Here is a 14292-nt window from a genome sequence, read left to right as displayed (position 1 = left end):
GTCAGTTCACTAACAGTAGATGCAGTAAGCTCACAATCACCCAAGTACAAAATTAGAATGTCTGCAGATGTCCTCCTTTCCTACTTACAAGACAATAGTCCTACAACTGCATCACACCTCACTGCTCATAACTCTTACTCTCATCTATTTTACACATGCTTCTATTAGCAAGATCCCCCACACTATGGTACACGGCTCTCACTTGTTTGGCTTCTTGATGAAGAAACAGGTGATCACCAGCAAATAATATGGCATGCATGCTTTGCTAGCTGAAGAAACATATAATGGTCATATCTTTGTTTGACATTCTTGTGGACCTGTATCACCACTTAAGCATGAAATTGTCAAATTGCTAGCTGGATTGCCCCTCTCTCTAATTGTTATCCATATTCTTTCATGTAAGTAATATAATATCTTAAATGGATCTACACAGATCATACAACTTTAAATAATAAAATGTTCCACTTGGATCAGTGGTCCATCCCAATCAACAAATAAAAGTAAAGCAAATAAAACAAATAATATACTGGAAACTGATTGCACAAAGTCAAAAGACAGAGGGCCAGATTCAGGAAGCCTCCGTGTAAGAGTTATAACTCTTACACGGAGGCTGCAGTTAAACGTTGTGATGTCCGCATGTCATGCATATGCATGAGGTGCATGAGGCATGCTGAATCACGCTGTAACTCTTACACAGACCGTGTAAGACAGTAGGGGGCGTGTCCGTTGGCTAAGCCCTGTAAGCGGACACGCCCCCGGAAGTCTATAATGGCTGAAAGTAAACAGCCACGAGAAAGGCCATGGAAATGTGAATAAACACACTACACAACACATGCCCCCACAGACCAGCAATGTAAAGAGTGAACAGATGTTATAAAATGAAAATAAAAACTGTTTTATTTTTTTTAAACCCTGTAAATGATTGCTACTGTGTGCGCTCGTGTGCGCGGGTGTGCTACTAGCGCAACTGCAGTTAGCAATCAGTGGAGAAGGATATAAGAACTAAATATGCAAAGTAAGCTAAGAAGTAATAGCATATCGGTAGAGTTGTCAGCTTGAGAGCAGGCAAGGTTCGAGCCCACACAACATCCTTTTTTTTTTTTTTGTAAATAAGCACTAAAAAGGCCCCTGACAGTATTGTACAAATGTAAAAGTATTTCCTTTTGTAAAATGGAATGAAATGGAGCATATATTTCCAAGTAATACAAGAATAAATATTGTTATAAATGTACTGATAGTTAAACTGCAGTGAGACAGAGTGCCCATAGCTAAGCAGTGTTTCACAAACTGCAAATTGCTTGCTCAGAGCTAAGCACTGGTTTAACAGGCTCAAACTGTGTGCAACTAGCTGTGCTTAGCTTAACATGTGTGTTACTAGCCAATTAAGGTGTAACCCAGCGCACACTGTTTGCGCGACGCGCCCACAAGCTAACCGGCGGTGCGCATGCGTGAGCTCTGCGCAAACGAGCACAGACCTGGTTTTAAGTGCTTAAAAGTGCTTTTGGCATGTTTGATTGACAGGTCCTGAAGTCATTTCCAGACAGTCATAAAAATTAAAATTCAGTGGTCAAATTTGAACCCAGGATACCATGCACTAGAGTCAAGGTACTAAACCACCAAGCCATGACAACAGTACTTGCAAATGCAGAAATAGCATATATATAGGATGTAATCCAAAATGGAGCATGATAAAGCAGTTTCTGTGAAGTAGATACAATTCTAAACCGGCCAATCATAGAAATGTGCAGGAAATTCGGCATATATAAGTCCCATAGGTGGGAATACACAGCATAAATGATTGTAGAATACACCTGCAGGCAGAATGAGTGGAGTAGGGGAGAGACATTGCTTTCGAGCACAGCGGTGGGGCGTTGAGGAGTCCAGATACATGGTCTGGCTCCTAGTTCACCATCATGAGGCCCAACTCATGCAGGGCCAGGTCTCATGGGGAGCGTACAGGGCAGAGGCATGGGACCAGTTGGCTCATGATCTTACTAGTGCTACTGGGATTCCACGCACTGGTGAACAGGTCCGTCACCACCATGCGGACCTGAAGCGACGTAAGCAAGACCAGTTGACCCAATGGATCCAGGAGGCCCGGGATATGCACAACGCCCCACTACTGAGTAAGTTACATTTTACCTATGTATGTAAGGAATTCAACTAGTTGATACCATGGAGATGTGTAGCCCAGTATTACTTGTTTTGTATTACAGCTGCAGGTGTCCGGTCTATGAATCGAGAGACACATGACCGCAGACTGGTGCGGCTGCGCCACCATGCAGGTTAGTAACCCTACCTAGTACTTGTAAATAAATATTATAGTGTAGCATGTAGCAGAACACTGCAGTGTATTGCTTAAAAGTAATAGAATGTGCAAGCAGCAAGTAAAAGTCTGCAGGTATGGCTGCAACAAGTTCATCAGTATGCAAGTGAAATTGAAATATAAGTGATAGAAATAAATAGTGCTGTAATACAGATGTCCCACCATTAATTAAATCTAGTATAACCTGCAGTAGTCTCAAGAGTACAGCTTCAGAATCTGAGGTAATCACATGTGAGATATATCCCCTGTTGAAATGCTGAATCATGACAGAAGTGAGGCTGCTGGAAAGTGTTGGAATCCCCACAGGTCTATTATGTGAACAAAGCCTAGAAGTACCAACCTGAACTGTGAAATTGCAGGATGTGTGAGAGTGACAGAAAGGGTCATGTATCAATGAATAAAGTAGTAATAACACCTGAATATATAAGCTTCAGTGTGGTTCTACAGAACTAAATGCATGTGGGAATTAAAACTTAACATCCCAAACTGATTTCAGTGTATCTGACTCTTGAATGTTCAGGCCAAAATCTGTATATGGTGATCACAGTCAGCAATTTGCAGATAGAATGAATGATTGTCTGACATACTAAACATCCATAGTTGTCCCCTGCCCTGTCATCAAAGTGTAGCAGGATGATGTATCTGATCAAATTCAAAATAACTAGGATAGTGATGTATCTGTAACAGGTCTAGCATGACAGTCAAGTAAAAATCATTTGGAAACTATCACCCACAAGTTAATTGTGTTTCTATTACAAATGTATATCAATGTATAATTTACGAATGTGTCATCATTTTCTTTCTGCACCCCACCCTATAATTGCAAATTAAAAAACCCACCAAATATTGGTATTTGAACATTTCATTAACCATGGACATTTGTCCTGTTTCAAAAATATATGCATATCCGTTGTTGCATGTGCCCTGGTCATGCCTGCAAACCTGCAAACCTGATGGCCTGTTGCCATTAATCAACCCTGCATGTTGTTTGATTGTGTATTTCTGTTCAAATAATGCATGTGATATTGATATGCCCGTTGTTCAATGGTGTTAATATCTGGGTGTTTGTTTAATGGGAATACCAATGCATGCTGTTACAACTAATTTGAATGGAATAATATGCCACTAACCCAAACTAACATAACATACACACAAACCTAGAATGCTTGGGAAGGCAGGTCCCAGCGGACCCACCTCTCCCACCTCAGCTGGCGACTGCACCTGGCACTAGTGCCCAGGCCGGACCCTCCTCTGGTGGCCCTGTGCCACCTTCGGGTAGAAGCGCTGCAGGGGATGGGGCCCGTCCCCCCTCTGCAAGCGTGGCCGGAGGAGCACGTCCACTCACCCTCCAAGGTGTCCAGTCTGTGGTGTGAAGGGAGATCCAAGACTCTGTTCTTGGGCCCCTACGCCAGCTTGAGGCCCGGGTGGCACAGCTTACGGGCTTGCCCGTTGTCCCGCCTGCACAGCTCCCAGCACAGCCCCGTCCTGGGCTGTGAAGGAACAGTGGCAACTGCCTATGGGTGGGGATATCAGTTCCACTGTTGCCATCTGTAGGCTCATGTGTCTTGGATATCCCAACATCCGTCCCCGTCAATTGTGTAACCCCCCCACATGTGTCATACACCGCCCATGTATGCGTCTTGTCTCTCTTGTCTGTTAACCTACCCAACCTACCTCCCCAGCTATACCGACTACCTCACCTGACATACCACTCTCACCTGATAAAAAAAAAATGGCACTCTGTACCCACAAAAAAATTACGCCCCATACATAGCTGTCCATGTTGCACACATGTCCGCTGGACATTGAAACTGTTAATTACAATTGGCTGTACAACAGGTATTAATGTTGTCCTGACACCTCTCTCAGGGGTGGAAGGTTCCAAATTTCACACCAAATTGCATACAAATGCACAGCTGTTGCTGAGAAAGACATGGGCAGCTATGAGCCTCACCTACATCCTTCCTGCAAATTCCAAGCTTGTTTCCCTACTGTCTTATCCTCTTTGTGACCCCTTTTTCACCACTTTCCTGTCACCCCTTTCTCTTTTCTTTCAAAGAAAATAGCGCGGGTGTGCGCTTGTGTGCGCGGAGCTCAACGCGAGTGCGCATGCCTGAGCTACGTGCAAATGAGCGCAGACCTGGTTTTAAATGCTTAAAAGTGCCTTTGGCACTTTTGATTGACAGGTCCTGTACTCATTTCGAAAGAAAAATAAATATCCACTGTCAGTCTCAAACCCAGGACCTTGGTAACACTAGTCTGTATGACCTACCACAAAGCCATGACTCTCATACAAGAGCATAGTGCTAAAATATATATAACATGTAATAGTAGGAATCAATATAAAGGCAATATAGGATGTGTACTACCCAAAGCATGTCAGGTAGATTTTTAATGCCTGAATTACTGGATTCCCATACTAGTTTAGTGTTCACGGAAACAGCCCTGCTAATTGTTAGCTTGTACATAATAATGTAAGGTAATGTACATATATGGAAGTATTATATGTACACACACACACACACACACATATATATATATATATATATATATATATATATATATATATATATATATATATATATATATTAATACATGTGAAATATAGTGGTAGGTGTCAGTATTCACACACACTCACTACAGGAAACAGTGAAAATAAATGCAGCAACCACAATCTACAACACACACAGCCTGGCCCCTGTGAGACTTAATAACCCTTTTAACTGCATAAAGGTGCCTTCAGCACTTTGATTGACAGGTCCTATACTCAGTTTGAAAGAAAAATAAATTCCTACTGTCAGTCTCGATCCCAGGACTCTGGTAACACTAGTCTGTATGAACAACCACTAAGCCATGACTCTCATACAAGAACATAGTGCTAAAATATATATAACATGTAATAGTAGGAATCAATATAAAGGCAATATAGGATGCGTACTACCCAAAGCATGTCAGGTAGATTTTTAATGCCTGAATTACTGGATTCCCATACTAGTTTAGTGTTCATGGAAACAGCCCTGCTAATTGTTAGCTTGTACATAATAATGTAAGGTAATGCACATATATGAAGGTATGTATATGTACACACACACATATATATATATATATATATATATATATATATATATATATATATATATATATATGTACATATTTTAATACATATGAAATATAGTGGTAGGTGTCAGTATCCATACACACTCACTACAGGAAACAGTGAAGATAAATGCAGCAACCAGGATCTGCAACACAGCCTGACTCCTGTGAGACCTACTAACCCCTTAACTGCTTAAAGGTGCCTCCAGCACTTTGATTGATAGGCCCTGTACTCAATTTGAAAGCAAAATATAAGCATACTAGTAGGCCCTACCACAAGACCATTGTAACACTAGTCTGTATGACCTACCAGTAAGCCATGACTCTCATACAGGAATATAGTGCTAAATAAATGGAACATGTAATAGTAGGAATGAAGATAAAGGCAATATAGTATGTGTACTACCCTAAGCATGTCAGGCAGACTTTTACTGTCCCAATTACTGGATTCCCATACTAGTGTAGTGTTAACAGAAACAGCCCTGCTAATTGTTAGCTTGTACCCAATAATGTCAGCTAATGTACATATATGACAGTATGTATATGTACACACACACACATATATATATATATATATATATATATATATATATATATATATAGCAATACACATGAAATATAGTTGTAGGTGTCAGTATGCATACACACTCACTACAGGGAACAGGTGAGAGAAATGCAGCAACCTGAATTTACAACACAGCATGAAGCATGAGAGACGTACTAACCTTCACACTCACAGAACACTGTCAACAGCATACCAGCATGGTCCACGCCCTTACAATCTGAAAGGGCAACGCCTATCTCACATACCCTTTTATAACACTGTCCTGAAATCACAGTGAGACATGCAATCAGTAGACAACTGGCTGCACGCAATTAGCAAATGCTGCCTTACAATTGGTGCAGAGGCCATCACATGGACCTATGCAGATACCTACAAAAGCATCCAGTACCCACACTCCACACATGCAATACATTCATTGCACAAAACCGACAGAGAAAGAGAGAGGGAGACAGAGAGAGAGAACAAAACAGAAATAAAGACAGCCAGCAGCAAAACCAGCAGCAGCAGCAAACAGCACCACTGACACAGCAACAGCTGCCACAAACACAGGTAATGCAAAGTAGCAGGTTAATACTGCGTTTACTGTGACACCTCCAAATGTATCATAGTTCACTATCTATAGGTATGTCCATGAGATAGGTTGTGTGTACATAGTCCTAAAATATATACATATGTAATATTGCTGTACATGTTGTCCATACTTAAATCTTCCATAGCTTAGAACACAAGGCCAGTTATGCATATGATGCAGTAGTTCCCATGGTCAGTAGAGGTTCCTCCTCATTGGTGTGGGACCACTGTGTATGTATGGCACTGTTCAGGTACATACCCTGTAGTATGGCCAGGGATTAATATCAGTCTGTAATGTGGTGCTATGTCCTCTAGGGGTGAACGTATCACACATCCAGGTATACCATTTTGTAACAGTGATGCTACGTGTTCTGCAATGTTGAGGGTGGCCCTCACCTGGACGTGTGAGATGATAGGGAGGTTACAGTCATCTGTGATAACTAATTCCACTTGTGTAGGAGAATGGGGGGGGGGTACCTGCACCTAAACTGTCTGCAACAATGTCGCCAATATCTGTGCATGTGGTGAATGTGAAGCATCTTAATACTGCTGACCACAGATGCCTTGCCTTCATGTGAATCTGCCCTGTGCTGCAGTAGCCTCCTGCTATTGTTATACAATGTGCCTGTATCTGTAGTCCACTGGACAGGATAAATAAGTGGTGTGCATACGGTCTGGGTTAGATATGTGTGTGTACAGTACATGCACTATGTGGGATGTCTGTGGTAAGCTTTTGTAAACGGGCCAGCAGTGTGTGTTGTGGCTTCCACTGGCCCAGTGGGCTGCATGGATAGCATCACAGTCCTAACTAGTGAATAACTGTGTAATTACATGCATACATAGCAAGGTAGTGTACTGTGCTTGTGGTGTTGTTGGGATATGTATATCCAGGCTGAGTAATGTGTGTCCACATCACAGGGTTGGAGGGCAACACACATACAGTATGTAGGGATGAACACCCAGAGTGTTTCAGACGTGTTGCCTGTGCAGAAATATCTGGCCATTACCTGTGCATCCCCCACAACACACACACATGCAACATATGGCAGAAGTACTATAGCAGTACACATAGGTTCATAGGTTCATACTAGGCTATTTGCCCTAGGGCATTGATAAGCCTAGTAGAATGTGTTTGTCTTTGCCACCCAATTAAAATTTATGCTGCTATGCCCTTTTCCGAGGTTAGTATACTGTGCCTCTGTCTAACAGTGACATAGAAGTGATACCCGGGGTACAACTATGATCTCCATCCACTCATCCAGATTCCTATGGAAGAGAGTCAATGAGGGACTCTGCCTAACCTGTACTGTGAGTTCATTACAGAGTGAAGGGAGCCTCTGGGTTAGGAATATGCCCCTCCAGCATGTCCTATTTATGTCAGTGCTAAGGTTCAGGTCTCCTGAGCGTGTGGCTGTATGGGACTTTGATTTCCTGAGGTGCAGCATGTTCATTACTTCTGGGTTGGACATGGCTGTATATGGCAGGCACAGATTGCCTCTGAACAGGCAGTATGCCACTGAGTCCAGCTGGATTTTCTTTAACTAACTGGGCAGCATATGGCATCTGTTTGAGCCCTTTGATCCTCTTGATGAGGTACTGTTGGGCTTTACCAGTTGCTGTAGGTGTCTGGTTAGGTACATCCCAAAAGGTGCATTGTACTCAATTATAGGCCTGATGATGGATGAGTAAAGAGGCACAATGACCTCCCCTGCCGTACATGTGAATCCCTTCATGATTAGCTGGGCTATATAACATGTCTTTCAATCCACGTTGGCCATGTGGTTGACAAATGACAGATTGCTATCAAGTTTGTTCCCGAGGTCCCCAATTACGTCTTCTGTACTCAGTGGCTTAACACCTATGTGGTACTTTGCCACCAATGTGGAGGTGTGGGAATCTGTGATGAATATTGATACTCCCCCTCCTTTGTTGTCTGGTCCAAGTGTTGGGGCCGACAAGAATGGTAACAGGTATAACTTGTTAGTGCTGGTGTGCTCCTGGGAAACCTGAAACAGGTTTTTGTTACTGCACAGATATCGATGTCCATAATGCTAAGTAGAGTTTTGAGTGCGTGTATCCTGAGGTCCAGACTTCTGGTGTTGAGTAGCATCACTCTTAGTTTCACATCCTTTGTGATACGTATGGATGTGGGTTTGCCTTATGAGCCTTGCCTAATAAAGGCACTATGGGTGTAGCAAGAACCTCTGCCAAAATCCAAAAGGCCAGGGGTGACAGGTGCAAGCTGTCCCTAGCAAAGCATCGTGGCTTGTACAGCATATCACCCCAAGATGACAGGCATTGGCTCACCTGTGAATGACACCAGTACTTCATTCAATTGTTGAAAGGAATCATCTTGCCTTGATATTGTGGCATCATTCTTGGTGAGGGTAAGATGCTACTCAAGGTCAGGGTCATACTGTCATGGGCTACATGCTCAGAGAGCTCCTTTCTGTCTCATGTCATGTAGTCCAGGGAGGTATGTGTCAGGTCATTCACACCAGCATGGACATTGAGTGAGTCATACCTGTACTTGCCTTGGAGTTACTTGAGTGTTTGTGTTATGTGGTGGGTCGTAGTGCCCGACAGGCTGCACACTGTGACCCTCTCCTCACTAAGCCTAGTGAACGTGATGTCAGTGTGCCTGATGATAGAGGCACCTATTACAGGTGTATGAGGTGTGTTGTTTACTGTTAAGGGCTGTGAGTGTTCAGCACATTGGCTTTGTGAGATATGTGTTGCACGTGTTTGTTTCTGTGGTAGTGGTTGCTTGGGTGTCCGCTTTGGAGGTCTCTGCTGCATAGGCAGATCTGTAGTCTGAGCCTCCGAGTATGTTGTTGTGTGATTATGTGTTAGTTTTGCTGTCGTGGTAGGTCTATGTGAGACTGGAAGTGTAGTGAGTGTGGTTTCCTTCTCCACCTGACTGGTTATGGCAGTATTGAGTAGAGAGAGCCTAGCCTCCAGTTTGGTATATGGTTGCATCACTCACATGTGTTTGAATTTGTTGTTAGGAGGAAGGGGTCACGGCATGCGTGACGTTGCGAATGCTATTCGTAACTTCACAGATGTCGTTGACAGACGTTGTGGGGACATACAACAGCTGCTCCACAACCAGATGTCCATGGGCCAGGGCGATGGTGTGCATTTGCGACGTCAACATGGCCGTATGCCGGCAACAGCGCCAGCTGGCAGTGGCCGCAGACGACAACAGGCCCACTCACACACCTCAAGTGCCAGCACCAGCCCCAGCAATGCTGGGTCTGTGCTGTCATCAGGATGCCCCAGGAGACCACGTGCACGTGGCTCTGGACAGTCCCAACAGGGAACTGTGTCCAGTCAACACACCCCCGCTTCCGATGACAGTACCCAGTCTGGGTTAGTACCGGATACGGTCCGTAGCACCCCTGCCAGGCACAGGTACCATGTCTGTGCCCACAGACACTGATCTGGATGACCTGACAGGTGCAGTCTGTGGCTGTCCACAAAACCCTGTACATGGCAGCCATTATGTGGGACTGTGTGCATGCTTACACACATGCAGAAATTTAACACCTAGGGCAAACACATACACACACACACTGCACCAACACTGGTCAACCCTGTACTGCTGCCCCTCACAAACACACATACACACACATGTCAATTGGTGTTACCAGTGGCTGGCTTGGGCATACCTAACCCACACCCTGTGCATATGATGACACTGTGCCACCTCCTGCATACTACAACATTGGTGAAGGAAAAGGTAAACACGTTGCTGATGCACAGGGTGACTACATGGATGTGTATTAGTAGTAACATGTTGGTAACTGTTCACTGTTCCACTATGATTGTGTGTATATCCCAGCATTCCTGCTGCAGTAACTGTATGAATGTCCTGAATTGTTATCTGCACCCATACTACTTACCAAAGTGTACCAGCTGCACACCATCACATGCTACCATTGACTATGGGAATGTGCATCATGTGCTGTTATGTAGATTCAGCTATATGTATCTGTTCTGTCCCACATGCATTTACACACACCCTGCTACCCCCACACATGCACACGATCACCTGTCATTCCCATTATTTATTACCCTACATGAGTAGCTGTCTATACATGACAGGTACACATTTGAAAAGTGCACTATGTGGATTACTACCGATTTCCTCCTCTCTACCTGTACTCACAGGGTGCAGGCAACCTCATTAGTTTAAAAGTGTTATGTGCATCAGGTACTGTGGTACCCTGATTGCCACATCAAACATGTTTTCCATACGGAAATGCACACACAGAAACATCCCACATCCACGCACTTGCCACATTCAGGCTTCAAAACACTATCTAGGGATATTCTGGTACATGTGCATGTTACAGTAGCATGTAGCACTATACTGAGTACTGGCAGTTGTCTGTTGTCATGTTGTTTGTATAGAGTAAAAGGATTGTTCGTTTATCCTACTTCGTTTTGTGGACATTACTTGAAGAAGTGTTACCTTACATGCGTTATTGGTACCAACACCTTCTCTTTTGTTGTTTTGTTTGTATAGGGTGCTGTCAACATCACTGTTTGTTAAGGGAAATGTGCACCCTGTAGTGCATAGCCCCAACTGGCAAAAGCCACATCCCACCCCCACCATTGTGCACACACACTAACCCCACCCACAGTAAAACACATACTTTCCATTTGCAAGATTCAAACCCCCTACTTAACTGTGTTATGACACTAGAGGCAGACACATTAGCAGAATGTGCTATTTACATTAGTGGAAAAAAATCCTTTCTAATGCTGTACTTAGAGGGTGCTGACATCATCTGTGTTTAGAAAGAGGGATGTGCACCCTGTAGTGTGTTCTCCCAGTTGGCAAAAGGGGACTTTTCCCTCACAGTATTATGCACACACACAAACCCCACTCATACATTCCCTTTGCAGGATTCAAACCCCTACCTAACTATGTTATGACACCAGAGAAAGACGCATTAGCGGAGCACGCTATACAAACTAGTGGAGAACTTTAAGTCAGGTAATATAGTTATAGAGTGCTGACATCATCAGTGTTTCAAAAGGGGAATCTGCATCCTGTAGTGTACTGTCACAGTTGCTAATAGGGGCATTTCCCACACACACATCAATGTGTTTGAGGTTTGCATATGTGGGGGATCCAGTACTCCAGTGTGATTAGTATATGGTTCAATTGCAACAATGAGGGATATACTTCAAGTGGTGAGCATTTTGTACTCATGTTTGTGATGATCAGGTCTAGTATATCTGCCCCTCTTGTGGGAAAGTTGACTACCTGTTCCATAGCTAAAGAGTGTCTGAACTATGGGAACCCTGGAGCTTGGGTATTGTGGCTTGAGTAATGTTCACAGTCTATGTTTGGGTAGCTGATGTCACCCAGTATGATGGTGTTTGCAGAGAAATCCATACTCTCCTGTGTCAGCATGAAGGCTGTGTGGGAGTCCTGAGTTTGAGAGGGTGCTGTAAGAGCTCCTCTGTGTCTCTTTCCATGTGGTCCAGGGAGGTACGTCTCAGGTTGTTCACACCAGCATGGACAATGACTGCCTCATACTTGTACTTGCTGTGGAGTGACCTGTGTACTTGTGTTATGTGGCACATTCTATCACCCGACAGGTAGCTAAATGTGACCCTCACCTTGCTCAGTCTGGAGGGCGGGACGTCAGTCAACAGCTCATGTCAAGCATGTTCATACTCCTCATAAATGATGTGGAAACATTCAAAGCCCCCAGGCCTGTTGAAAATATGGACCAGACTGCAGATACCTGTATAAAGGCATTCTATGGACACATTCAGGAATGCATGGATCATGCAATCACATATGAAAGCAAGACCCAATCCTCCAAAGGCAGACGTCCTGTGTGCTGGACACCAGCCATAAACAAACTATACAATAGAAGGATGAAGCCACTACATGATACAACAAACTCCCAAAATGTGAAGGCATCAGTGATGAGTATTAGAAGACAACTACAGGCACTCATAAGATTGTCTAAGGCCATCTTTGAGAGAAGATTCCACAAGACACTGAGGATAATCACAAGGCTTTCTGTAGTTATGTTAGGAACCTGGGTGGTAATACCCAGATATGCTCAGAGGTAGTCCAAGATGTCACACGAAATACCAAACACACAGACATTGCCATCATCCTAGTGGACAAGTTCACTGCTACCTCCCCCCCCACCACACCAAAAGGGCATATATGTCTCCCAGTAGAGTGATGCCCCCCTGACATCCCAGATGCTCAGGTAAGAGCTGCCCTCTCCAAAGCAATAAACACTGCATCAATGGGACCAGACAGTGTCCCAGGCTGTGTCCTACATGAACCCCAAGAAGAGCTACACCCAGACATAACACTACTGTTCAATCCCAGCCTCACTACATGATATGTGGCCAAAGAGTGGCGTACAGCAACAGTGGTCCCTCTACATTCAGGTGGTGCCTTAACGGATCCTGGACACTATTCGCCCCATACGTCTGAATAGCTTGGTCTGCAAAGCTATGGCAAGGATCATCATGAACCTCATATATATAGATATTGGGGACCTACAGACATGTCACCATACACAGTTCGGCTTTGTTAATGGCAGATCCTGCCTCTCAAACCTGTTTGATTTCTTTGAAACAGTCACCAAGGCCACTGTCAAGGGGAAGGTGGTCTACACAGCCTACCTGGACCTTGCATAAGCCTTTGATACAATACCCCACTTGTGCATTCTAGGGAAACTCACCAGTGTATATATTAACCCCTATGTCACTACGGATATTGCACAGTGTCTCAAGGGCAGAACACACATGGTTAGAATAGCTGGAGCCATGTCAGCCTCCAAACCAGTTACAAGTGGTGTCCCACAAGGCTCAGCCCTGGGATCTGTCATGTTCATTATATATTTATCAGAGGTACAGGCCAACATGGAAGTATTGTGGCTGAGCAAGTCGCAGATGACTGCAAACCGGACACCATAATCAACTCTCCAGCTAACACACGCATCCTCCAAAAGGGCCTCTTGCAAACACACGACTTGTGCCACAGCCATGGCCTCAAGCTGAATGCCAAAAGCGTATAGTCATCCCCTTTGTCAAACACAAAGTGACCACAAAGTACCACATATGTGTTAATCCATTAAGTGCAGATGAAGGAATTATGGACCTCGGGGTACACAGGTTGATACCATTCTACTATTTGACAACAACATGGACAAAGTGGTTAGGAAAACATTTTATATGGGCCACATCATCATGATGGGATTCACATGTAGATCAGGGGAGGACATTGTGCCTCTTTACTCATCCCTCATCATGCCCATAAATGACTACAATGACCCTGTCGGCATGCACCTTACCAGACACCTGCAGCAACTGGAAAGACCACATACGTACCTCAACATGAGGATCAAAGGGCTCAAACAGATGCCACATACTGACTGGTTAAAGAAACAGCAGCTCTACTCAGTGGCATACTGCCTCTTCATAGGCAATCTGTGCCTGACATATGAAGCCATGTCAAACCCTGACTTAATGGCCATGCTGCACCTCAGAATATCCAGATCCCATCAGGATACACACTGGAAATGTTTGAACCTCAGGAGTGATATACATAGCACATGCTGGAGGGACACATTCATAACTCAGAGGCTCCCTTCATTCTGGAATATTATCCCAATAGAGGTTAGGCAGAGTCACTCAGTAACTATCTTCAAGAGTGATATTAATGACTGGATGTGACATTGTAGGT

The sequence above is a fragment of the Protopterus annectens genome, chromosome 17.part0 (assembly GCF_019279795.1).
Source record: "Protopterus annectens isolate FY-2018-M chromosome 17.part0, PAN1.0, whole genome shotgun sequence".
Taxonomy (NCBI): Eukaryota; Metazoa; Chordata; order Ceratodontiformes; family Protopteridae; genus Protopterus; species Protopterus annectens.
The sequence above is the reverse complement of the archived record's forward strand: the minus strand, read 5'-3'. Positions refer to the sequence as shown.